At 45.3% G+C, this 23958-nt stretch overlaps 1 long non-coding RNA gene across 1 annotated transcript; it reads left to right on the top strand.

The window, feature by feature from the left end:
* The first annotated feature begins 13568 nt into the window (after positions 1-13568).
* Positions 13569-18650, top strand: LOC129636022 (uncharacterized). Its single transcript, XR_008706597.1, has 3 exons — positions 13569-16849; positions 17189-17304; positions 17564-18650. It is a non-coding gene; the product is annotated as an uncharacterized LOC129636022 (long non-coding RNA).
* Positions 18651-23958: the final 5308 nt, after the last annotated feature.

The raw sequence follows: 23958 nt of genomic DNA, 5'->3' as shown, positions 1-23958 counted from the left end.
CATTGGCAGGTGGATTCTTATCCACTGCCAATGGATATTCTAGCCACCATGGAAGTCCCAGTGTTCAGATTTTAGAAGATCACTATCTCCTCTCCACTTGGTCATTCCTGCTCCAGGTTGTACATGCCCAGGGCCTTCAGTCACATAGAGCACTGTCTGTCCCCTGCCCAGTTCTGGTTCCACACTGGGGGTATCACAGTTGAATGATGCCCAAAGGAGTCGGGGCTCAGAAGGCTGAGAGGGCAGGTGGGCCACATCTAGAGCATGTGCCGGGGGCGAGCCCATCACCTGGGCCGCAGGGCCACGTTCGGGTGTCAGGAGCAGGACTTCTGCATCCAGAATGGGCACTGGCACGGGCAAAGCTAGGGAATTCCAGGGGCCGATCGTGTGTCAGTCGTCCAGGACAGAAAGAAAGATGGAGGCTCAGCTGCCAAGGCTGTGGAAAAAAGAGGGAGCCGCCTCTTAGGAATCAGAAACTCAGCTTGGAACCTCAGCACGAAGAGCTTTTATCTTTTTGGCTGTGGGATATTCATTCCCCCAGCAGGGACTGAACTAGGGCCCTTGGTGGTGAAAGCGTCTAGCCCTAACCACTGGACAACCAGGGAAATTCCTGACAATGAGTCTTCAGAGACAAACCTGGTGCCCTGGTGACAAAGGAAGGAAGGAAGGAAAAAGGAAGGAAGAAGAGAGAGAGGAAGGGAGGAGAGGATCCTTCAAGGGCATGACAGCCTGAATTCCTGCCTCTCTGTAAGACCTGAACCAAACACTGCAGTCTGGCTTTCAGTTCAGCTCAGTCACTCAGTCGTGTCCCAACTCTGTGATCCCACAGACTGCAGCACGCCAGGCTTCCCTGTCCATCCTTCAAGCAGAAGGAAAACAAGCTCTGTGCTGTCCATCTATTGCTTTTTCACTAAATCTAGAATAAAATCTAGTTCTGTGGAGCTGCAAAGAGAACTTCTGGAGGGTGCAGGGAACAAATGTGATGTCGAAATGCAGCCTGGTGATGCTGAGCACTGTAGCCAGAGCCGAGAGCCGACGAGCCCAGGTGGTCAGGGCATGGGACAAGAGCCCTCCCGCCTGCCCCTCATCATTTTTGATCGGCCCACTAAGACTACCTCAGACCAATAAAGTGTCTGGGAGCCAATCCAAGCTACTTAACTCCAAATTGCTGAGGTGCCAACAGGCACTAGGCTTATAAATCAGTCTTTTATTATCTGGTTGGCTTAGCCAGGTCTCCAAAAGGAACAGTAAAGTTTTATGATGCACTTCAACAGGCTGATCTTCAGAGCCAGGCTTTGTCCTGCGTGAAATTTTCCCCTGCAGCCACCGAGGGACTAGATCACCCAGCCTTGCATTCCTGCTGCCAGTCGGCGGGCTGCGGTTAGATGGTCAGATCTGAATAGAGTTCGCATTTGATATAGTGAAATCTCATCTTAATGTACACGTAGCCTTTTTGTGAGAGGCATAACTACAAAGAATTTCTGGTTGCTCAGTCTGTTATTGTTGCCTTTTTTTTTAACTGTTTAAAATTCCACCTTAGGGTAGGCAATTTGAAAATATCATTGTCTCATTCCTCTGAAAACATTTTTAATTTTTTATTTTATATTGGAGTATAGCTGATTTACAAAATTGCAAAATAGTTTCAGGTGTACAATAAAGTGATTCAGTTATACATGTACATATATCCAGTTTTTCAGATACTTTTTCCCTTATAGGTTATTGCAGAATATTGAGTAGAGCTCCTTGTGCTATCCAGTAGGTTGAAATCATTGCCAGTTATTTCTATTCAATTTATCTTCACTTTATTTGCTTTTCCATAGAAATGCCATTTAAATGCAGCCAAATTGTTTTAAAAGTAAATGGAAATAATTTTTTAGGGTGTCTACGAATAAGCCCTAGAAAATAATTAATAATTTGGCTGTAATAAGAACTCAAAAGAAATACTTAATATTCTTTCTAGGAGTAAATACGGAGAAGGCAATGGCATCCCACTCCAGTACTCCTGCCTGGAAAATCCCATGGACAGGGGAGCCTGGTTGGCTGCAGTCCATGGGGTCACTAACAGTCAGACACGACTGAGCGGCTTCACTTTCACTTTTCACTTTCATGCACTGGAGAAGGAAATGGCAACCCACTCCAGTGTTCTTGCCTGGAGAATCCCAGGGACGGGGGAGCCTGGTGGGCTGCCGTCTATGGGGTCGCAGAGTCGGACACGACTCAAGCGACTTAGCAGTAGCAGGAGTAAATAGGACTGTGGTTGAGCAGTATTTCAGTCATGGTAACAATCATTTCCCCAGCTAAAATTTGGTTAGTGAAAGAATGATTTTTAACTTGTGCTGTGGCATTTCAACCACTCAGAAGTGTCCACAGGAATCTAGAGCGGATAGTAGAAAATGACAAGAAGTGATCGTAAGAAAAAGAAAAAAACAAATTAGTGAACCATCCCCCAGTGAAAGAGCAGGTCCACAAACCATCACGATATGTTCATCAAAAGTCCAAGTCAGAATTCCTTTCTTAGCTTAAAAATGTACCATTAAAATATCTCAGAATTTACCTGCCCCCAAACAAATTCTAGAATCATTTTGTCACTGGCTTAATCCACGAACGATAAAAAACACCAATGCTCTCATGAGATTTTGCTTCAAAATATATTTTAAAGATTATCAAGTGTAAAACTCAATTTCAAAAGAAAGTAGATGAAAACCTTTATGCCCAGATCAGAGAAATCATCTTCAGGGTTGTCTTCAGGGCTCACTCAATGGTATCATTGCTGAGAAAGTTCTGGAAACTTTTCAGAACCTAAGGTATATTCTCTAAATGTCCTCAGGGGTGTCAAATCTTTTTTCTTTGTTTGGAGCTTTGCTTTCCAGAAACAAGTTAAAGTTTATTCTTTGAGTGCTGTGGGTGGTCCACCTGAGTAACACTAGCTTTAAAACTCAGTTTAGACTTGTAGGATGGATCTCCTTGTGTGGCTTGTAAATCAATTCTCAAAGCAACCCCAGAAGAGTTTTTGACGTGTCTTAAGCAAAGTAAAGATCATAGGCAGGAAGTACAGCTTCCCAAAGCAGCTGTTTTAAAGTGACATTAATCTGGCTAGAAGTCACAGGGCATTTAAAAGCGGAATCAGTGTGAGTTTATAGCCATGGTTCAAACACACACAATGCTGAAGGTGAAGTGCTTTAGGGCAACATAAAGAAAACTTTAAAAAGTTTTGCTTCTGAATCACATGCTTAGGGAGAAAATCATGTGACTGTCTTCCCCACCACACACACAAGAGTGAGAGAGGAGAGTTACTTCGTGGCTCCAATGCTGCTATTTTGCAGAGGGACTCATGGAGCATGGGGAACAGGAAGAATTACACAGGGCTTAGGGTGACAAGGGAGCCTGCTAACCCAGTTTATGGAGCTGGAACAATGCCCCCTGCCTTTCCGTCATTTATGCCTACCATGCACATGTGCTAATAAGCCCTAAAAATCCAGGAATTGTGAGTTTAACATCATGGTAGTTCCCACCCCAAATACCCCTGTGACAGCTTGCCTTTATATGCTGCTTGGGTTTTCACAGGACTTTCTTGCATGAGAGGCAAGAAACATAGGTAGCCCGCTCCCTTTATTTTTAAAATAATTTGTATTTACTTCTTTATTTTTGGCTGCGCTGGGTCTTCGTTGCTGCACAGGTTCTTCTCCAGTTGCAGCAAGCGGGGCCACTGGAATTGCGGTGCGAGGGCTTCTCACTGCGGTGGGCTTCTCGCTGTGCTGGGTCCTCTTGTTGCTGAGCACAGGCTCTAGGGAGGCCTGCAGGAGCTGAGGCTCACTGTCTCAGTAGCTGCAGTTCCCGGGCTCTAGAGCATGACTCAATAGTTGCGGTTCACAGGCGTAGTTGCTCCATAGCATGTGCAGTCTTCCCCGCCCAGGGATCAAACCCAAGTCTTATTTGTTGGCAGGTCGATTCTTTACCACTGAGCCACTAGGGAAGCCCCTTCCTCTTTTATAGCCAGAATTACTGAAGCACAGAGGGTGCGGTGCTTGGCACAGAGTTACTTGGCAATCGACATGGATTTCAGACTCCAAGTCTAACCACTTCCTGTGCCAGGGTTCTCTCAGGGATGGACTAGAATCAGCCTAGTATTATGCATTCCAAAGCCTGCCTTGAAGTCAAGTATGCTGCTGCTGCTGCTGCTAAGTCACTTCAGTCACGTCTGGCTCTGTGCAACCCCATAGACGGGAGCCCACCAGGCTCCCCCGTCCCTGGGATTTTCCAAGCAAGAGTACTGGAGTGGGTTGCCATTGCCTTCTCCAAAGTCAAGTATGAGATCTACTTAAAACACAATTTTTAAAGATCTTTATTTTAAAAATATTTTTTAATTATTATTCTTATATAATTCTAAAGGTTATACTCCATTTTGGGCTTCCCAAGTGGCTCAGGCAGTAAAGAATCTGCCCACTATATGGGAGACCCAGGTTTGATCCCTGGGTCAGGAAGATCCCCTGGAGGAGGGCATGGCAACCCACTCCAGTTTCCTTGCCTGGAGAATCCCGTGGACAGAGGCACTTGGAGGGCTACAGTCCATGGGGTCACAAAGGGTTGGACATGACTGCAGCGACTCGAGCATGCAAGCATAGATTTTACAAAATGATGGCTCTCCTCCCTGTGGTGTACAAGACATCCCTACCTTACACTCTTTGTATCTCTCACCCTCCCACCCCTATTTTGGCCCTCCCCACACACTGGTAACCAGCACTTTGTTCTCTATATCTGTGAGCCTGCTTCTTTTCTGCTGTATTCACCAGTTATATTTTCTGTATTCCATATGTGTGATATAAGTATTTGTCTTTCTCTGCCAGACATCCTGTTTAGCATAATACCTTTCAAGTCCATCTATATTGTTACAACTGGCAACATTTCATTCTTTATCACTGAGTAAGATTTCACTGGGGCTTCCCAGGTGTCGGTAATGGTAAAGAATCTGCCTGCCAATGCAGGAGACATGGGTTCAGTCCCTGGGTCAGGAAGATCTCCTGGAGGAGGAAATGGCAACCCACCCCAGTATTCTTGCCTAGAAAATCCTGTGGACAGAGGAGCCTGGTGGGCTATACAGTCCATGGGGTTGCAGAGTCGGACACGACTGAGCACACGAAGCAATATTCCATTGTCTGTATATACCACATCTTCTTTTTCCCATTCATCTGTTGCTGGACACCTAGACTGCTTCCATATCTTGGCAACTGTCAACAATGCTGCTGTGAGTACTGGGCTGCATGTATCTTTGGAATCAGTGTGTTTGGTGTTTTGGATAGGTACCCAGGAGTGGAATTGCTGGGTCATATGTTAGTTCTACTTTTCGTTTTTGGGGTTTTTTTTTTTGTTTTTGTTTTTGTTTTTTTTAGAACCTCCATACTGTTTACTACAGTGGCTGTAACAATTTATTTTAAAAAAATTAATACTGTTTTAGGCAAACCCAAAATATAAATATTGGCACGATGGATATCTGTAACATACCATCCCGCTTCACAGTTAAACTGCTTAAGCTGGAACTGAAGCCTCCTTTCACCTCTTCCAAACCTCATTCCTCTGCCTCCCCAGCTCAGCCACTTTGCTGGCTGAGGTGGACATTTGAGGTGTAGTTTCTACTGGAAGACAGTTTGCTTGGGCCTTGGTAGAATGGATCTTAGGGTGTCCTGCCCCTTTTCTGACACTTTGCCCCCGACTCCCTTACCTCCTGATGACCTAGTTGGGTCTGGAGGAAGGTGCAGAATGAGCTGAGGCTTGAGGTGAACCTAACCAGCGCTGGAAGGTGAGGTCATCTGCCTCAGAGCTGATCAGGTAAGGGAGCAGAGAAAAGAAGGAAGAAGGGCATTCGGCCTCTCCAAGCACTTGTGAAGTCAAGTATCTTGCCATATCCATAAACAAGGATGTCCCGGCCCTGCAGATGTGACCCTCTGAGCCCATAATGCCCACGATGTGGCTGCGGCTACTCCCTATGGACAGGGGGATGGGAAACTGTGGGAGGCCGGCCCCAGATAGCTATATTAATTGCTCAGTCCTGTCTGACTCATTGTGACCACTTGGACTGTAGCCTGCAGGGTCCTCCGTCCATGGAATTCTCCAGGCAAGAACACTGGCGTGTGTTGCCGTTCCCTTCCCCAGCGGATCTTCCCAACTGAAGGACTGAACCCAGGTCTCCTGCATTGCAGGCAGTTTCTTTACCGTTTGAGCCACCAGGGAAGCCCAGATCACTGAGATGCATATGAAAGAAATGAGTTCAGTGAGCCCAACACTTGCCATACATAGAAGAGCACTAAATTCCTTGAGATACCTCGTTTTCCTTAATTAACAATAATCTTTGATGTTCAGGTTATCTGCCTCCTTTGTTGCAAGCCAAATGTTAGTTCTTCAGTCATGTCCGACTCTTTGTGAACCCATGGACTGTGGCCCACCAGGCTTCTCTATCCAAGGAATTCTCCAGACAAGAATACTGGAGTGTGTTGCCAGGATCACCTTCAGGAGATCTTGCCGAGCCAGGTATCAAACCTGGGTTTCCCACACTGCAGACAGATTCTTTCCTGTCTGAGCAACCAGGGAAGCCCCTTTGTCACACACTTCTGTATAATCTGACTACTTCTCCCTCCTCCCCAGAGCAGTTCTCTCAGGACTACCTGAGACGCTGCCTCCGGGGCCTAAAGTCCTAAAAATTCCCACTGAATAAACACGACTTTCAGGTTATGACTATTTTTTCAGGCAAGAAACTGAGCTGGGATCTCCCTCCGCCAGCCCCGACACACAGTTTCGTTTCTTGTCCAGTGGGTTTGGGATGGAGTCAGGGCGGTGGAGTCTGCGAGCGCCTTCTGGCTTCTTTTTCTGTCTGGTTCCCTCGCTTCGGGGTTCCCCTCCTGCTGGGTGACCTGTTCTATCTCGGGTCCGGCATGGCGGACCCGAGGATCTCCGCGGCCCGTCGCTTCCGGTCTGGCGGACCCGAGGATCTCGGCGGCCCGTCGCTTCCGGTCTGGCGGACCCGAGGATCTCTGCGGCCCGTCGCTTCCGGTCTGGCGGACCCGAGGATCTCCGCGGCGGATCGCTTCCGGTCTGCAGCGGAAGCGGACCTCTCCCAGGAGCCCGCGGGCGCTGGCTTGCTGTTTTCTGCCTCCATTTGATGTGACCTGCCCAGCCTCCTTCCCCCTGGCTCTTTCAAACTGATAATTCTGTAAACTAAGCTGCAGTGAAGAAACAGGATTAGGAGACTCCACGTAAGGGCTGTTTGAAAGGTAGTTCCTTGCCTTGATCTTCCTTGCCTTGTGGGGAATGACTTCACTGAGGGAATTTTCCAGGTCGGGAGAACAGCTCCAGGGAAGAAGGGTGTGGTGGCGGAGATCTTTGTGTGTAAACAGTGCCTCAGGCTCTAGGTCAACAGAGGGAATGTGGCTTGGCCTTCACCCTCCAGAAAGGCCTCAAATCTGGGGCCTTGATGTCTTCTTCAAAGAAACGTCCCTAAGATGACCTCACAGTAACAAAGCACGTTCCTCACGCAGCTTCAAACCTGAGCCTGTCCGCAGACCACACAGCCTATCTGGGTACCACTGACCCACCATTCTTATAGATTCTGTAATTACTGTTTGATTCAGAAATCCTGTTTTCAAGTAATTATATTATTGTATTTTTGTTTTAAAAGCATTCATTTATTAAGTGTGCCTACGTTTAAAATACTTCATGTTTTGGGAATTATTTTTCCAAACTTTTTAATTGGAAATTATAATTTCCAGAAGGGTAGAAAGACAATGCAATGAACGTATCCATCACCAAATTCACCAATTGTTAATCTTTTGGCAATTTTATCTCTGTCCATATTTCCGTATACATGTGTATATATACACACACATATAGAAAAATACATACACATACTCAAATATTATTTTTTCTGTTAAATCATAAATTAAGTTGCTTCATCTCTAAATACTTAAGTATCTATCTTCAGATAATAAGGGCTTTTTTCATAATAATGACAATGCTATCGATATTATTACAACAAATTACCACATCATAGCAAAGATACATACTGTCAGCAAAAGGGGTGTTATGCTCCCTTGAAGGTAGAGTATCTACTGAAATTATTTGAAATTCTTCTGTTTAGATTTCTCTTCCTCTGCTATTTATTGATGTAGTGTTAAATTAATTCAGCAGGAGCCCATTAAACTTAAGTGGAAATTAATTCAGCAGGAGCCCATTAAACTTAAGTGGCTCCAAAAGCCATGGTAGCCCATGTCAGCAAATGAAAACCTAAGCCTGTCAATGCTTGAAAATTATGAAATTGATAAGGATGACCAATCATCAACAGCCAACCAGGTTTTAAGTTATAGACAATCAGTATTTTCCTTTCTCTGTTTCTACCTTTTCTCTAGAAAAGGCTTCCTAACCACTTCCAGTTTGGTGGTGCCCCCTTCAAATCAATTTTAGTTCCATAAACCTAAAAGTTTTAATACATCTCAGGTGATCATTTAACAGTTCTTAATCATTTATTTATTGTATCCATATGGACTCATGGATAGTCATTTAGTACTTCGGGTTATAATCCAGTATTGCTTTGTTTACTCATTTGCTACCATTGGTCACTGGGACCTCTTTCAGGTGCTTCTTGTGACTTTGATACACTCCCATCCTTACGATTTTTTTAGGCAGATTTTTACAATTTTGTTTTGGACCCTTTCTTACTTTCTGACACAATAAGATGCTCTTGGTTCATCTGGTGTATTTTCTGCCTGAGTCCTAGAGCCAGCCGTTTCTCCAAGGAGCCTTGTTCTCTTTAACTGGAGAATGAAATTAGAAACCAAGATTTGGGAGCTAAGTATGCTTGCTGCTAGCGGGGTGTCATCCCTTCTAAGCCCTCTAAGCTGACAGAGCAAGGAAATACATGTGTGTGCACTAACCTGGGGGCTTCTAAAGAATCTGCCTGCAAGGAAGGAGCCACAGAAGACGAGGGTTCAATCCCTGGGTCAGGAGGTTCCCCTGGAGGAGAGCAAGGTAACCTACTCCAGAATTCTTGCCAGGAGAATCCCATGGACTGAAGAGCCTGGTGGGCTGCATTCCATGGGGTCACAGAGAGCTGGACACGATTGAACCACCTTAGCACACACATACACACACTAATCTGTGCCTATACACCTATGTATAGACATTTCTATTTCTAACCACCTGTGTCTACATTACACTGAACATAAGCTAATACTGATGTCCCCAACTCTAATCCATTACCACATGGATCATTCCGGGCTCCTCCCCTTGTCTATCTGTAACCTCCCATTCCAGCAGTGAGAAATCTAGCTCCCACCACTTGCCATCTACTTACTAAATTGTTCATTGAGTTTTCAAAAAACATTTGAAATGTTAGTATCCCTTACTGCCATTGTTTTTGTTCAGTTGATCAGTCATGTCTCTGACTCTGCAACTCCATGGACTGCAGCACGCCAGCCTTCCCTGTTCTTCACTGTCTCCTGGAGCTTGCTCAAACTCAAGTCTATGAGTCAGTGATGTCATCCAACCATCTCATCCTCTGTCGCCCCCTTCTCCTCCTGCTTTCAGTCTTTCCCAGCATCAGAGTCTTTTTCAGTGAGTCAGCTCTTTGCATCAGGTGGTCTAAGTATTGGAGCTTCAGCTTCATCATCAGTCCTTCTAATGAATATTCAGCATTGATTTCCTTTAGGATTGACTGACCATTACTGCCATTATTCCTTCTGATGTTCTAAATGTCTCAAATCAGCCAGCGGAAACCTTTTCTTCCATGTCCCTGTCACAGCCCCTCTGATCTTTGAGCATCTCATTGCTTCCGGCACTAGAAGATATTCCAGACTCACCTGTGCTTTGTCTCTGGCATAAATCAGTCATATTTTCAAGGGTCTCTAATGCCTTATAATAGAGAAGTTACTGTATTTAGAAAATAAGATCAGGGTGCCCAGTTTGCAAGTGGCTGCCAAGTTTTTTTAATTACTTTTCAGCCCTTTCAGTGAATGGAATATCTATAAATATATATGGAATATCTATAAATATCTATAAAATAGCCTCAATCTTCTGAGAAACATAGGAATTAAGGACCCAGCCACTGGTTTAAGAGCCCTAAGTCTACATTCGCTTATTCTAACATTTTCTTTTATACCAAATTTCTGTTTCTTAGGTAGAAAATCTGGAGGAACTAAGATTTTAGTCTAAATTTGATATAAGGGTTATATGTTAGATGTAATATACTTAATCTTCAGTTCACTTCAGTTCAGTCCCTCAGTCATGTCTGACTCTGCAACCCCATGGACTGCAGCATGCTAGGCCTCCCTGTCCATCGCCAACTCTTGGAGTTTACTCAAACTCATGTCCATCAAGTCAGTGATGCCATCCAACCAACTCATCCTCTGTTGTCCCCTTTTCCTCCCGCCTTCAATATTTCCCAGCATCAAGGTCTTTTCCAATAAGTCAGTTCTTTGCATCAGGTGGCCAAAGTACTGGAATTTCAGCTTTAACATCATTCCTTCCAATGAATATTCAGGACTGATCTCCTTTAGGATGGACTGGTTGGATTTCTTTGCAGTCCAAGGGACTCTCAAGAGTCTTCTCCAACACCACAGTTCAAAAGCATCGATTCTTCAGTGCTCAGCTTTCTTTGTAGTCTAACTCTCACATCCATACATGACTCCTGGAAAAACCATAGCCTTGACTAGATGGACCTTTGTTGGCAAAGTAATGTCTCTGTTTTTTAATATGCTATCTGAGTTGGTCATAGCTTTTCTTCCAAGGAGCAAGCGTCTTTTAATTTCATGGCTGCAGTTACCATCTGCAGTGATTTTGGAGCCCCCCAAAATAAAGTCTCCCATGGCAGAAAGCAAAGAACTAAAGAGCCTCTTGATGAAAGTGAAAGAGGAGAGTGAAAAAGCTGGCTTAAAACTCAACACTCAGAAAACTAAGATCATAGCATGGGTCCCGTCACTCATGGCAAATAGCTGGAGCCTGGGTTAGGCTTGTCTAATGACTCAGTGTCTCCCATCCCTCTCTGGAAGGTCTCAGTTTACGTTTCTGCTGCATCTCTGCCCTCTAGTGGCCAAACAGAGTCAGTGGGCCCGTGTCTTCTGGGAAACACCTTCAGGAATAGATTGGTGCCCACTTCAGGGTGCAAATCCAGAGCTGCAAAAAAGATATCTAGCCTTTGAATCATCTCATAGAAATAATTAGAAGATTATTAAAAAAGACACAAAATAAGATGGGACCCCCACTCAAACATTATAAGAAGCTTTGCTTGTTTGTTTTTAATTCTTCCTTATTGGCAAAATTTATAATATTGCCCAAGCCCAGGAAAGGCAGATGAAAAATGAACAAGCAAGCTCTATTCTGGAAGTGGAAGGGGTATAACCTTTCATAAAAATGCTTTGGAGTCTTCCCTGGTGGCTCAGTGGTAAAGAACTCTGCCTGCCAGCACAGGAAACATAGGTTCGATCCCTGGATCGGGCAGATCCCATGTGCCACGGAACAGCCAAGCCCGAGGGCCACAACTATCGAGCCTGTGTTCTGGGGCCAGGAACTGTTGCAGAAACCAGTACTCGAGAAACCAAGCCCCGCACTCGGAGAGCTGGAGAGCTCGGCTTAGCACGCCCCGGACCCAGAGGAGTCAGCACGCCAAGCTCTGAGCCAGGGACAAAGTGGTGAGAGTTTTATACACAGACAGGCGTGATTAAGCAGGTTTAGGGTTTGCAGGGGCTGGGCGATTGCAAAGAGCAGGACAAGGGTGAGCAAGATAAGCTCCAGTTCCTAGTATTGTGAGTCCCCACTTTCTGAGACCTATGTGATCCAAACTTTGAAAGGAGCAAGCTGGGTTACAGAGGCAGAAAGAGCAGGAGGTTATGCAAAATATTAACTTCTCCTCTTCAGAATCACAAAGACGGAGCCCGTGTGCCCAACTACTGAAGCCGGCACGCCCCAGAGCCTGTGCTCTGCAAGAGGAGAAGCCACGGCAGTAGAAGCCTGCGTAGGGCAGCAAAGGGTAATCCCTGAGCTCGGCAGCCAAAGATGAAAAAGCCCACACAGCAAACAGGAAGGCCCGGCACAGCCAAAAATATATGAATACAAATGGGAAAAAAGAGAAGATACTTTGGCAACAGGTTTCAACATGCAGCATGTTAATCTTGTTTGACCTAGGAATCCTATCACTGGGAGTTTATGAAGGATCAATTCACACAAAAGCCGAAAGATGTATATAGGAGAGTATTCATAGTTTAAAAGGAAAATTTGAAAATGATCCCTGTTCCAAAATAAACAGCTGATTATACATATGGTTCGAACATAGGGTATGTATGAATCTTTTTTTTTTGTATGAATCTTATAGATCCGTACTTGACAGAATATTATCGATCTGTATTTGACAATCCATAAATTGTTGAGTGAAAACAGAAGATTGTAAGGCAATAAATACGGTAACTCCATTCATTAAAAAATATTTGTATGTGTGCTATAGAGAAAGACGCCTGCGAGAATGAAGGCTAGAACGCTCACAGTGTCTATCTCTCAACATTTGAATTGCCGGTTACTTTTATCATCTTTGCTCTTTGTTCTCATTTTCTGGCCCCGCTGGAGGATCTCATTTCCCAAACCATGGATGGAACCTCGGCCACAGCTGTGGCAGCCCAGACCCCTACCCATGAGGCCACTAGAGAACTCTCTTCTTTGTATTTTTTTGAATAGATAAATGAACAAGTATCCTTTTTATAAAAAATGTCATGTTGTATTTAAAATCGAGCAGAATAAATAAAAATGGTTACTTAAACTGTAAACAAACAAAAGCACATATTCTTCTTAATCAAAAGCGATGCTGAAATATTACGCAACAATAAAAAAGAATGAACAGTGGATTCATGGGACAAAACCTTGAGTCTCCGAAACATCATGCTGTGTGAAATAAGCTTGTCCATTTATGTGACACTGTAAAGGAAGAAACAAATCTATAAGGATAGTAAACAGATCAAGGGCCACCTGGGGCCCTGGGTCTGAGATTAACTTCAAAGAGACACATGAAGAATGTTTTGGAGTGACTGAAACATTCTATATCTTAATTGAGGGGTGGCTAACAGAGAAATATATTTTTAAAATAATGGACCCATACACCACAGATGGATCCACTGAACACGCTGAAGCAAAGCTGCTCACACATACGTGGAAGTCTGTGAGTTACAGAGACAGTGAGATTGACCTGGAGTCCCTAAACTCAACATGGGCGTGTTGGGCAAGGCAGGCCCTGGGCACACTTGTGAAATCAGGAGGATTTGCACTTCTACCTCCCTGGAAACCAATCCAGTCTTCATCTCATTCCATCCATGACCTTAGACAATACTAGTTTTCACCTCCCCCCCCCCCCCCCAAATAAAAAGCCCTGGAGCTTTCATGCTGAGAAATGTGGACATGATTATAACCAGCCTAACATTTTATACTCCCTGAGAGGGCTTCTATCAGGATCACAATCTAAATCTGAGGCTAGAGAAAGGAAACCCAGTGAGAAATGGTGGAGTGGAGCACCCGTGTAATGAGGGTCTCTGGAAGACCCTGCAGGGTAACCCCTCTATGGGGACAGTGTGCCTGGCCTGAAGTCCACTACCTTGTCCTTCGATGGTCAGAGCTGCAATGTCTGTGTTAGTCACTCAGTTGTGTCCGACTCTTTGCTACCCCATGGACTGCTCGCCAGTCTCCTCTGTCCACGGAATTCTCCAGGCCAGAATACTGGAGTGGGTTGCCATTCCCTGCTCCAGGGGATCTTCCCAACCCAGGGATCAAACCCAGGTCTCCCCCATTGCAGGCAGATGCTTTACCACCTGAGCCACCAGGGAAGCCCTTAGAGCTGCAAGGGATCTTACACATCATGTATGTTTATTCACGGGTTTGTAACCCCAGTTACTGAAAGCCTCCTGAGTTCACCTGGGCCACGTACTAAAGACACAGAAGAGAACGCAACAAACGGATCCCACCCACAGGGAGCTGACTGTCACGTAGGAGATTCCAAGATGGGAACTTGTCGGGAGTCTGCACGAGGGACCACTGCCCCCGGAAGCCGTGGGCGGCAGGATCACTGGATGGTTCTCCACACTGTGCTCCACGCAGCACCAATGCCCGTGGGGCAGGCATAAGGAGGGCTGATGGAGTCAGCCCGGGACTCTACAGCCGAGGGCTGGAAATAGAAAACATAGCGGTTTTCCTATTGTTTGAAAGCTCGATGATGCGAAAGACTGTTCAGAGGTATGCTGGATCAGTGAATGGCTGTAGGGGAGGTCCTGTCTTCAGACAGTTGTCTGTGCAACGAGATTCATTTCATGACCCCCCTTATCCCCTTGTTTTGGACCCAAGTTAGATTTTTAAAAGAAAGAATAAATGTTCATTTCACAAGTACTTCATAGTGAACTCACATTTGTAACATCTGAAAAGTTATTTCCAGGAAGAGATTGGGAGACAGAACAGAATAGAGGTAAAAAGGCATTTAAAAAAATCTCTTTTTATAAAAAAGAGCAAGATGACTTCACTCAATTGACTGGGTTTGGGTCTGTTAAATTATAAGTACTAAATTTTCTTTTTTAAAAAAATCAGGTTTAAAATTTAAACTCAATAACTTACATTCAATAAAGTTTGTCCTTTTTATGTGTTCAGTTCAGTCGCTCAATCGTGTCCAACTCTCTGCGACCCAATGGACTACAGCATGCCAGGCTTCTCTGTCCATCACCAACTCCCGGAGTTTACTCAAACTCATGTCCATTGAGTCGGTGATGACATCCAACCATCTCATCCTCTGTTGTCCCTTTTTCCTCCTGCCTTCAGTCTTTCCCAGCATCAGTGTCTTTTCAGATGAGTCAGTTCTTCGCATCAGGTGGCCAAAATGTTGGAGTTTCAGCTTCAGCATCAGTCCTTCCAATGAACATTCAGGACTGATTTCCTTTAGGATGGACTGGTTGGATCTCCTGGCAGTCCAAGGGACTCTCAAGAGTCTTCTCCAATACCGCAGTTCAAAAGCATCAATTCTTCGGCGCTCAGCTTTCTTTATACTCCAGCTCTCACATCCATACATGACTACTGGAAAAACCATAGCCTTGACTAGAAGGACCTTTGTTAGCAAAGTAACACATCTCTGCTTTTTAATATGCTGTCTAGGTTGGTCATAACTTTTCTTCCAAGGAGCAAGGGTCTCTTAATTTCATGGCTGCAGTCACCATCTGCAGTGATTTTGGAGCACCCCAAAATAAAGTCTCTCACTGTTTCCACTGTTTCCCCATCTATTTGCCATGAAGTGATGGGACTGGATGCCATGATCTTAGTTTTCTGAATGTTAAGCTTTAAGCCAAGTTTTTCACTCCCCTCTTTCACTTTCATCAAGAGGCTCTTTAGTTCTTTGCTTTCTGCCATAAGGGTGGTGTCATCTGCATATCTGAGGTTATTGATATTTCTCCTGGCAATCTTGACTCCAGCTTGTACAGTTCTGTGGATTCTGTAAAATGAATACAGTCATAGAGACACCACCAGAATCAAGATGGCAAATATTTCCACTACCCCCCAAAAGTGTCCTAATGCCCCTTTGAAGTCACAAGATACAACATTTTGGAGGTGAACCAAAATTCCACTCGAAGTGTCTCAGTTGGGAAGCCAGATATTTTTTTCGCCTAGAAGGAGGTTGTTTGCAGAAATCAGCTGTGCACCAAGGAACTAGCTTGTTTTTATCACTTGTTTTTGTTGTTGTTTCTTCCTGTTATCTCTGCTGTTCTTCCCAGGTAGTCTGTTGGCATAAGTGATTTTAGCTGGGAGGATTGGGTTTTTTGCTTTGCAAATTTACTTTAGATTTAAATGAGAATTAGATTGAATTACAATGGGACGAAAAAGCACTCACTTAACTCAGAGCCTAATTCTAAAACAACAAAACATTGTTGACTGAGAAGGAAAAAAGAGATGGGTGGGTGCCTAGTTTGTAGACAGAGGGCTTGTGACTGCGCTCAGTAGCATCGGACTCCTTGTGAGGTCACGGACTGTAGCCCACCAGGCTCCTCTCTCCATAAGAAATTCAGGGAAGAATACTAGAGCAAGTTGCTATTTCCTACCCCAGGTGATCTTCCCGACCCAGGGATTGATCCCTCATCTCCTGGGTCTCCTGCATTGGTAGGCAGAGTCTTTATTGCTGAACCACCAGGGAAGCGCAGACCAGCTGCTAGAATTTACTTAATTCTTGCGTGAGGAGGCAGGCTTGGGTGACTGTTGCTAGGCTGGGGGAGGGTGAGGGGCAGGTCACCCTCTTGGGAGAATTCCAGAATTCCAGGAATTCTCACCGTTAGCGCCACAGAAACTCTCCGGGAACAAAATCATACTGGAGCAGACAAACGCGGGAGGACACAGGTGTACTTTCACAAATACTGCCACCTGGAGTCACACCACCGCCTACAGACACGGAAGTGAGGACGAAATTCTCCTGGAATTGTCATCTCTTTAAAGGTCGTTTATTTCAGAATACCGCCAACAGTCAGGGTCTTTGGTAGCACTAGATACAATTCTCTTTGGCTTTTGTGAAAAGACTAGTTTGATCTTTCTTCTGGGGATGTATGAAGGTCTGAGGTGTGTTGAGATAGCTAGTTAAAACATTGTTTTTTCACAGTCTGTTGTCTCTCGAGGCTGATGCACATGGATGCCTTTGGCAGGGGGAAGGCCTGCCTGTCTGGACGACCTAGGTCTCTGGTTTAAATTTAGCGAGATGCCCAGAAGTAGTTCATCCTGAGTGATCAGTGGAAATCCAGATGAAGAAGAAACAGCGTTACCAGGCTCTTGCAGGGGCGTTTGCAAAATGCTTTTGTATCAGAGTGACTTGATAGTAAGCCTCAGAACACTCACCTGAAAATGGTTTAAACTTAGTGTGCTTGTTAAGTCACTTCAGTCGTGTCCGACTCTGTGTGACCCATGGACTGCAGCCTGCCAGGCTCCTCTGTCCTTGGGATCCTTTAGCCAAGAAGACGAGTGGGTTGCCATGCCCTCCTCCAGGGCATCTCCCGGACCCAGGGATGGAACCCGGGTCTCTTAAGTCTCCTGCGTTGGCAGGCGGGTTTCCTTACCAGTAGCGCCACCTGGTGGACATTGTTATCTCACTGGGTAAGAACCCCGTGGGTCCCTGAGTCCAAGATGGGTTAACTGGCAGCTCTGTGATGTCTTCCAGGACGGAGGCTCTTAAGTGCAGACTCCCTTACACGCCCACTTTCCCTCTCAGATTCCTTGTCACCGTGTCTGAGTGCTCCGACAAAAGTGGAGAAGGAGCTGGTTGTTGCTGTGAAGGTAAAGCTCAACCTGGGTTGGCGAGGGGTCATCTCATGTATGAGAGCAGACAGTCCAAACACCAGGGTGCCAAAACGTCAAACTGGCCACCAAGGCAAGAACTGGAATCTCTGGTCTGCAGAGCGAACTTTATGTGACATTCACTCACTGCATGCCAAGCACTGTTCTAAATTTATTACCTATATAATCTAGCTTTTGTTTAGTTATTTTTTAATGATGTTTTTTCTACTTTATTTATTAATTTGGCCATGCTGTGCAGGATCTTAGTTCCTTGACCAGGGATCGAACCTGTGCCCCTTGCAGTGGAAGCACGGACCTTAACCACTGGACCACAGGGAAGTCCCTTATATTATCTAGCTTTTTAACAACATACTGAAGTGGGTACTGTTATCACCCCTGTTATACACAAGCTCACACAGACTATGTCTGCTTCACAGTCTGCATTTTTAACAAGAATGCTTTGGGGTGAAGGTCATGGATTAAGATACGGGCACACCGGTGTGGCCAGTTACCCTCTTCTCCAAAGCAAGGCTGTATCTACTGCAGAATTAAAACCTCAGGAGAAACCAGACCACTGTTTTCCTAGCTGGTTCACACTACTTAACATATCTGATTAATTCTCAGTGCTTTTCTGATTCTAAATGTGTGTGTGTGTGTGTGTGTGTGTGTGTGTTGGGAGTAATTGATTGGGGAGGGTTACCTAGACAGTGTATTAAAAAGCAGAGACATCACTTTGCTGACAAAGGTCTGTAGAGTCAAAGCTATGGTTTTTCCAGTAGTCATGTGTGGATATGAGAGTTGGACTCTAAAGGAAGCTGAGCACCGAAGAACTGATGCTTTCGAATTTTGGTTCTGGAGAAGACTCTTTAAAGTCCCTTGGACAGCAAGGAGATCAAACCAGTCAATCCAAAGGAAATCAACCCTGAATATTTATTGGAAGGACTGATGCTGAAGCTGAAGCTCCAGTACTTTGGCCACCTGAGGCAAAGAGCTGACTCATTGGAAGGGACCCTGATGCTAGGAAAGATTGAAGGTGGGAGGAGAAGGAGATGACAGAGGATGAGGTAGTTGGATAGCATCACCAACTCGATGGACTTGCGTTTGAGCAAACTTTGGGAGACAGTGAAGGACAGGGAAGCCTGGCATGCTGTGGTTCATGGAGTTGCAGAGTCGAACATGACTGAGTGACTGAACAACAAAAAAAACCTATTTATAATACAAGAATTGTACTATTTATCTATTCTTAAAGATGTATCGTTGATTTGGAAAACAGGACACAGAGCCCCCAAAAAGCTCAAGCTAACTTTTACTTTCCTTTTTATGAAATAAAATGGTTGCTTTATGGCCTGGTTGCCCTTGTCTTTATTTTTATTTTTTCTCTAGAGCATTATTTATTCCCAATCTTAAAGAAGCATCAAAAGGACAATCAACCAAAATATGCTTCCAAAAAATGGGAACTGCATTTCTGTGAGTAGCATTACCCATTTTCCTTTCTATTTCCCTGCTGCTCACTTTACCTTTTCCAGTCTGTCTGTTTCTTTGGTCTCAGAACAAATGTCTTGGCAGAATTTGTTTGCCCAGGTTTGCAATTCCCTGCTGCTGCTGCTAAGTCACTTCAGTCGTGTCCGACTCTGTGCGATCCCATAGACGGCAGCCCACCAGGCTCCCCAATCCCTGGGATTCTCCAGGCAAAATCACTGGAGTGGATTGCCATTTCCTTCTCCAATGCATGAAAGTGAAAAGTGAAAGGGAAGTCGCTCAGTGGTGTCCGACCCTTAGCGACCCCATGGACTACAGCCTACCAGGCTCCTCCGTCCATGGGATTTTCCAGGCAAGAGTACTGGAGTGGGGTGCCATTGCCTTCTCCAGCAATTCCCTGCTAGAAATCAATTTTTGTGTATTTAGATTGTTGTTATGCGTAGTGTACCAAAAAAATGACTAGACAGTGCTTCAAAGTTACCTGTGTGTGCCAGGGACCAAAATGAGTATTTTAAAGTGATTTTGGGGGAGCACTTGTATTCTGAAACAGGTGGAGAGTCATTAACTGAAGGGAGGCAGATTAGGTGGTGTAAGGATGAAGACCCTCAGCTCAGCGGCTCCCGCTGGTGTCAAGACCCAAAAGTCAACCTCAGATGGGGAGGACTGCTCAGTAAAGATTTGCTCTCGGGGGATCTTTTACAGGCGGCACTAGCTGACAATACCTTGCTCTGGGGAATCGCTGCAGTTCTAGAGGCAAGGCCATTGTTAGCTGGAGGCCAGGAGATGGCGCTGTGAGCCCAACAGAAAGAACCACTTCTCCGCTGATACCCGTGCACAAGTTTAGTTGCTCAATCGTGTTTGACTCTGCGACTCCATGGACTGTAGCTCCCAGGCTGCTCTGTTCATGGGATTCTCCAGGCAAGAACACTGGAGTGGGTTGCCATGCCCTCCTTCTGGGGATCGTCCCAACCCAAGTACTGAACCTGGGTCTCCTGCACTGTAGAGAATCTTCTTTACCATCTGAGCCGCCAGGGAAGCCCGGATGATAAAAGGGCCACCCAGATGCACGGCCTAGGGGTTTTTCAGATTGGCTTCCTCGTGGCCTCCGTGACTTCCTCACACCCCAAAGGAATGTCCGTGCCAGAGTGTGTAAGAATCCTTGCCTTCTTCAACCTCTGTGGGCTCGGCCCCCAGACACACGTGATATAAAACTGCCCAGGGAAGGCTGAACTGGCCCGTGAGGTTCTAGTTTTGCTGAAAGGGGAATCTTGCAGGGGTTGGGAGGAGGAGGTGACTTAGGAAGGCTTTCTGGAACACTGACTGTCACAAGAGATAGCCTGGCATAAATGACGAAGTCGGGTGTGGGCGAACAAGAGAAAAACAGATGAATCCAAAGCAAACAGCAAACAGAAGTTAGTGGTGGCATAAATCCTGGAGGAGCTCCAGATCAGATCAGATCAGTCGCTCAGTCGTGTCCAACTCTTTTCGACCCCATGAACTGCAGCACGCCAGGCCTCCCTGTCCATCACCAACTCCCAGAGTTCACTCAGACAGTGATGCCATCCAGCCATCCTCTGTCATCCCCTTCTCTTGCCCCCAATCCCTCCCAGCATCAGAGTCTTTTCCAATGAGTCAACTCTTTGCATGAGGTGGCCAAAGTACTGGAGTTTCAGCTTTAGCATCTTTCCTTCCAAAGAAATCCCAGGGCTGATCTCCTTCAGAATGGACTGGTTGGATCTCCTTGCAGTCCAAAGGACTCTCAAGAGTCTTCTCCAACACCACAGTTTAAAAGCATCAATTCTTCAGTGCTCAGCCTGCTTTACAGTCCAAATCTCACATCCATACATGACCAGGGGAAAAACCATAGCCTTGACCAGATGGACCTTTGTTGGCAAAGTAATGTCTCTGCTTTTGAATATGCTATCTAGGTTGGTCATAACTTTCCTTCCAAGGAGTAAGCGTCTTTTAATTTCATGGCTGCAGTCACCATCTGCAGCCATGATTTTGGAGCCCAGAAAAATAAAGTCTGACACTGTTTCCACTGTTTCCCCATCTATTTCCCATGAAGTGATGGGACCGGATGCCATGATCTTGGTTTTCTGAATGTTGAGCTTTAAGCCCACTTTTTCACTCTCCACTTTCACCTTCATCAAGAGGCTTTTGAGTTCCTCTTCACTTTCTGCCATAAGGGTGGTGTCATCTGCATATCTGAGGTTATTGATATTTCTCCTGGCAATCTTGATTCCAGCTTGTGTTTCTTCCAGTCCAGCGTTTCTCATGATGTACTCTGCATATAAGTTAAATAAGCAGGCTGACAACATACAGCCTTGACGTACTCCTTTTCCTATTTGGAACCAGTCTGTTGTTCCATGTCCAGTTCTAACTGTTGCTTCCTAACCTGCATACAAATTTCTCAAGAGGCAAATCAGGTGGTCTGGTATTCCCATCTCTTTCAGAATTTTCCACAGTTTATTGTGATCCACACAGTCAAAGGCTTTGGCATAGTCAATAAAGCAGAAATAGATGTTTTTCTGGAACTCTCTTGCTTTTTCCATGATCCAGAGGATGTTGGCAATTTGATCTCTATTTCGCCTGCCTTTTCTAAAACCAGCTTAAACATCAGGAGCTCCAGGGAGCCTCTCAACTTCTCCCCTCATGCCATGAATGCATTTTATCCCGCTTTGTCCCGAGAAAGTCCGATGGCTTTGATGGTGGGATCGTTCCATGGAAAATTCTCCTCCGGACAAAATCAGCCTTAATCTTCTGATCACGCTGTCTGCATCACGGTTTCTTTCTCACCTGGAACCTGTGTTAGGACGCCCTTGTGCGCCCTTGCTTTCCTGAGGTCGGTTATAGAGAGCACAGTTACAGAGAAACGCAGCTCGCTGCAGCCCAGAGAGGGTGCCCACTCTCGATCGGCCGCACGCGTGTCTCATATCTGGTGAGTTACGTGTGGAGGCCGTTTACTCAAAAGAGATTTCCCCTCTTCCCCAGGCCTGTTTTCAGTGTCATCCTGATTTCCACCTTCACCCTCCCACCCTGGCCAATCAGCCGTGCTTATCAAGAATCACGTGATTAGAAAGATACAGCCACAGGGGAAAACACGTTCAAAAACGCACTGACTTAACTGAGAGCTTGAAGGACACTTTTGGCGTGCCTTTGCCTGAAGGTAACAGAAGGTTGGTTAAAAATAGAGCGGGCTGGACCCAGGATCAGATCTACTAGATCAGAATTTCCAGAGTCAGGGCCTGTAATCTGCACTTTAAGTCCCCCAAGTGATTCTTACCATCAAGAAGCAGACTCAGAGATACAGAGAACAAACTTCTAGTAGTTACCCGTGGGACAAGGGGAGGGGCAGGTGGGGGAGGGGACTAAGAGGCACAAACTGTTATTATTATGCATAAAATTAGCTACAGCATATATTGTACAGCACAGGGAATATATTCAATATTTTATAATAATGAAGTGGTTGTTTAGTCCCTAAGCCGTGTCTGACTCTTTGCAATCCCATGAACTGCAGCACGCCAGACTTCCTTGTCCTTCACTGTTTATGGGAGTTGCTCAAATTCAGGTCCACTGAGTGGGTGAGGCCATCCAACCATTTCATCCTCTGTTGCCCCTTCTCCTCCTGACCTCAATCTTTCCCAGAATCAGGGTCCTTCGTTTAGTTGGTCAGTAACTAAATGGAGTGTTCATTTCAGATCAGTCGCTCAGTCATGTTCGACTCTTTGAGACCCCATGAATCTCAGTACCCCAGGCCTCCCTGTCCATCACCAACTCCCAGAGTTCACTCAAACCCATGTCCATCGAGTCAGTGATGCCATCCAGCCATCTCATCCTCTGTTGTCCCCTTCTCCTTCTGCCCCCAATCCCTCCCAGCATCAGGGTCTTTTCCAATGAGTCAACTCTTCGCATGAGGTGGCCAAAGTATTGGAGTTTCAGCTTCAACATCAGCCCTTCCAATGAACACCCAGGACTCATCTCCTTTAGGATGGACTGGTTGGATCTCCTTGCAGTCCAAGGGACTCTCAAGAGTCTTCTCCAACACCACAGTTCAAAAGCATCAATTCTTTGGCGCTCAGCTTTCTTCACGGTCCAACTCTCACACCCATACTGGACTACTACTGGAATAACCATAGCCTTGACTAGATGGACCTTTGTTGGCAAAGTAAAGTCTCTGCTTTTGAATATGCTGTCTAGGTTGGTCGTAAGTTTCCTTCCAAGGGGTAAGCATCTTTTAATTTCATGGCTGCAATCATCATCTGCAGTAATTTTGGAGCCCCCCAAAATAAAGTCAGCCACTGTTTCCACTCTTTCCCCATCTATTTCCTATGAAGTGATGGGACTAGATGCCATGATCTTTGTTTTCTGAATGTTGAGCTTTAAGCCAGCTTTTTCACTCTCCACTTTGACTTTCATCAAGAGGCTTTTGAGTTCCTCTTCACTTTCTGCCATAAGGGTGGTGTCATCTGCATATCTGAGGTTATTGATGTTTCTCCCGGCAATCTTGATTCCAGCTTGTGTTTCTTCCAGCCCAGTGTTTCTCATGATGTACTCTGCATATAAGTTAAATAAGCAGGGTGACAATATACAGCCTTGATGAACTCCTTTTCCTATTTGGAACCAGTCTGTTCCATGTCCAGTTCTAACTGTTGCTTCCTGACCTGCATATAGGTTTCTCAAGAGGCAGGTCAGGCGGTCTGGTATTCCCATCTCTTTCAGAATTTTCCACAGTTTACTGTGATCCACACAGTCAGAGGCTTTGGCATAGTCAATAAAGCAGAAATAGATGTTTTTCTGGAACTCTCTTGCTTTTTCCATGATCCAGCAGATGTTGGCAATTTGATCTCTGGTTCCTCTGCCTTTTCTAAAACCAGCTTGAACATCTGGAAGTTCACAGTTCACGTATTGCTAAAGCCTGGCTTGGAACATTTTGAGCATTACTTTACTAGCGTGTGAGATGAGTGCAATTGTGTGGTAGTTTGAGCATTCTTTAGCATTGCCTTTCTTTGGGATTGGAATGAAAACTGACCTTTTCCAGTCCTGTGGCCACTGCTGAGTTTTCCAAATTTGCTGGCATATCGAGTGCAGCACTTTCACAGCATCGTCTTTCAGGATTTGGAATAGCAAATGGAGTGTAACCTTTAGCAATTGTGAATCACTATACTATAACCC

This window comes from Bubalus kerabau, chromosome 21, assembly GCF_029407905.1.
Source record: "Bubalus kerabau isolate K-KA32 ecotype Philippines breed swamp buffalo chromosome 21, PCC_UOA_SB_1v2, whole genome shotgun sequence".
Lineage (NCBI taxonomy): Eukaryota > Metazoa > Chordata > Mammalia > Artiodactyla > Bovidae > Bubalus > Bubalus kerabau.
Note: the sequence above shows the minus strand (reverse complement) of the source record. Positions and strands in the feature narration are given on the sequence as shown.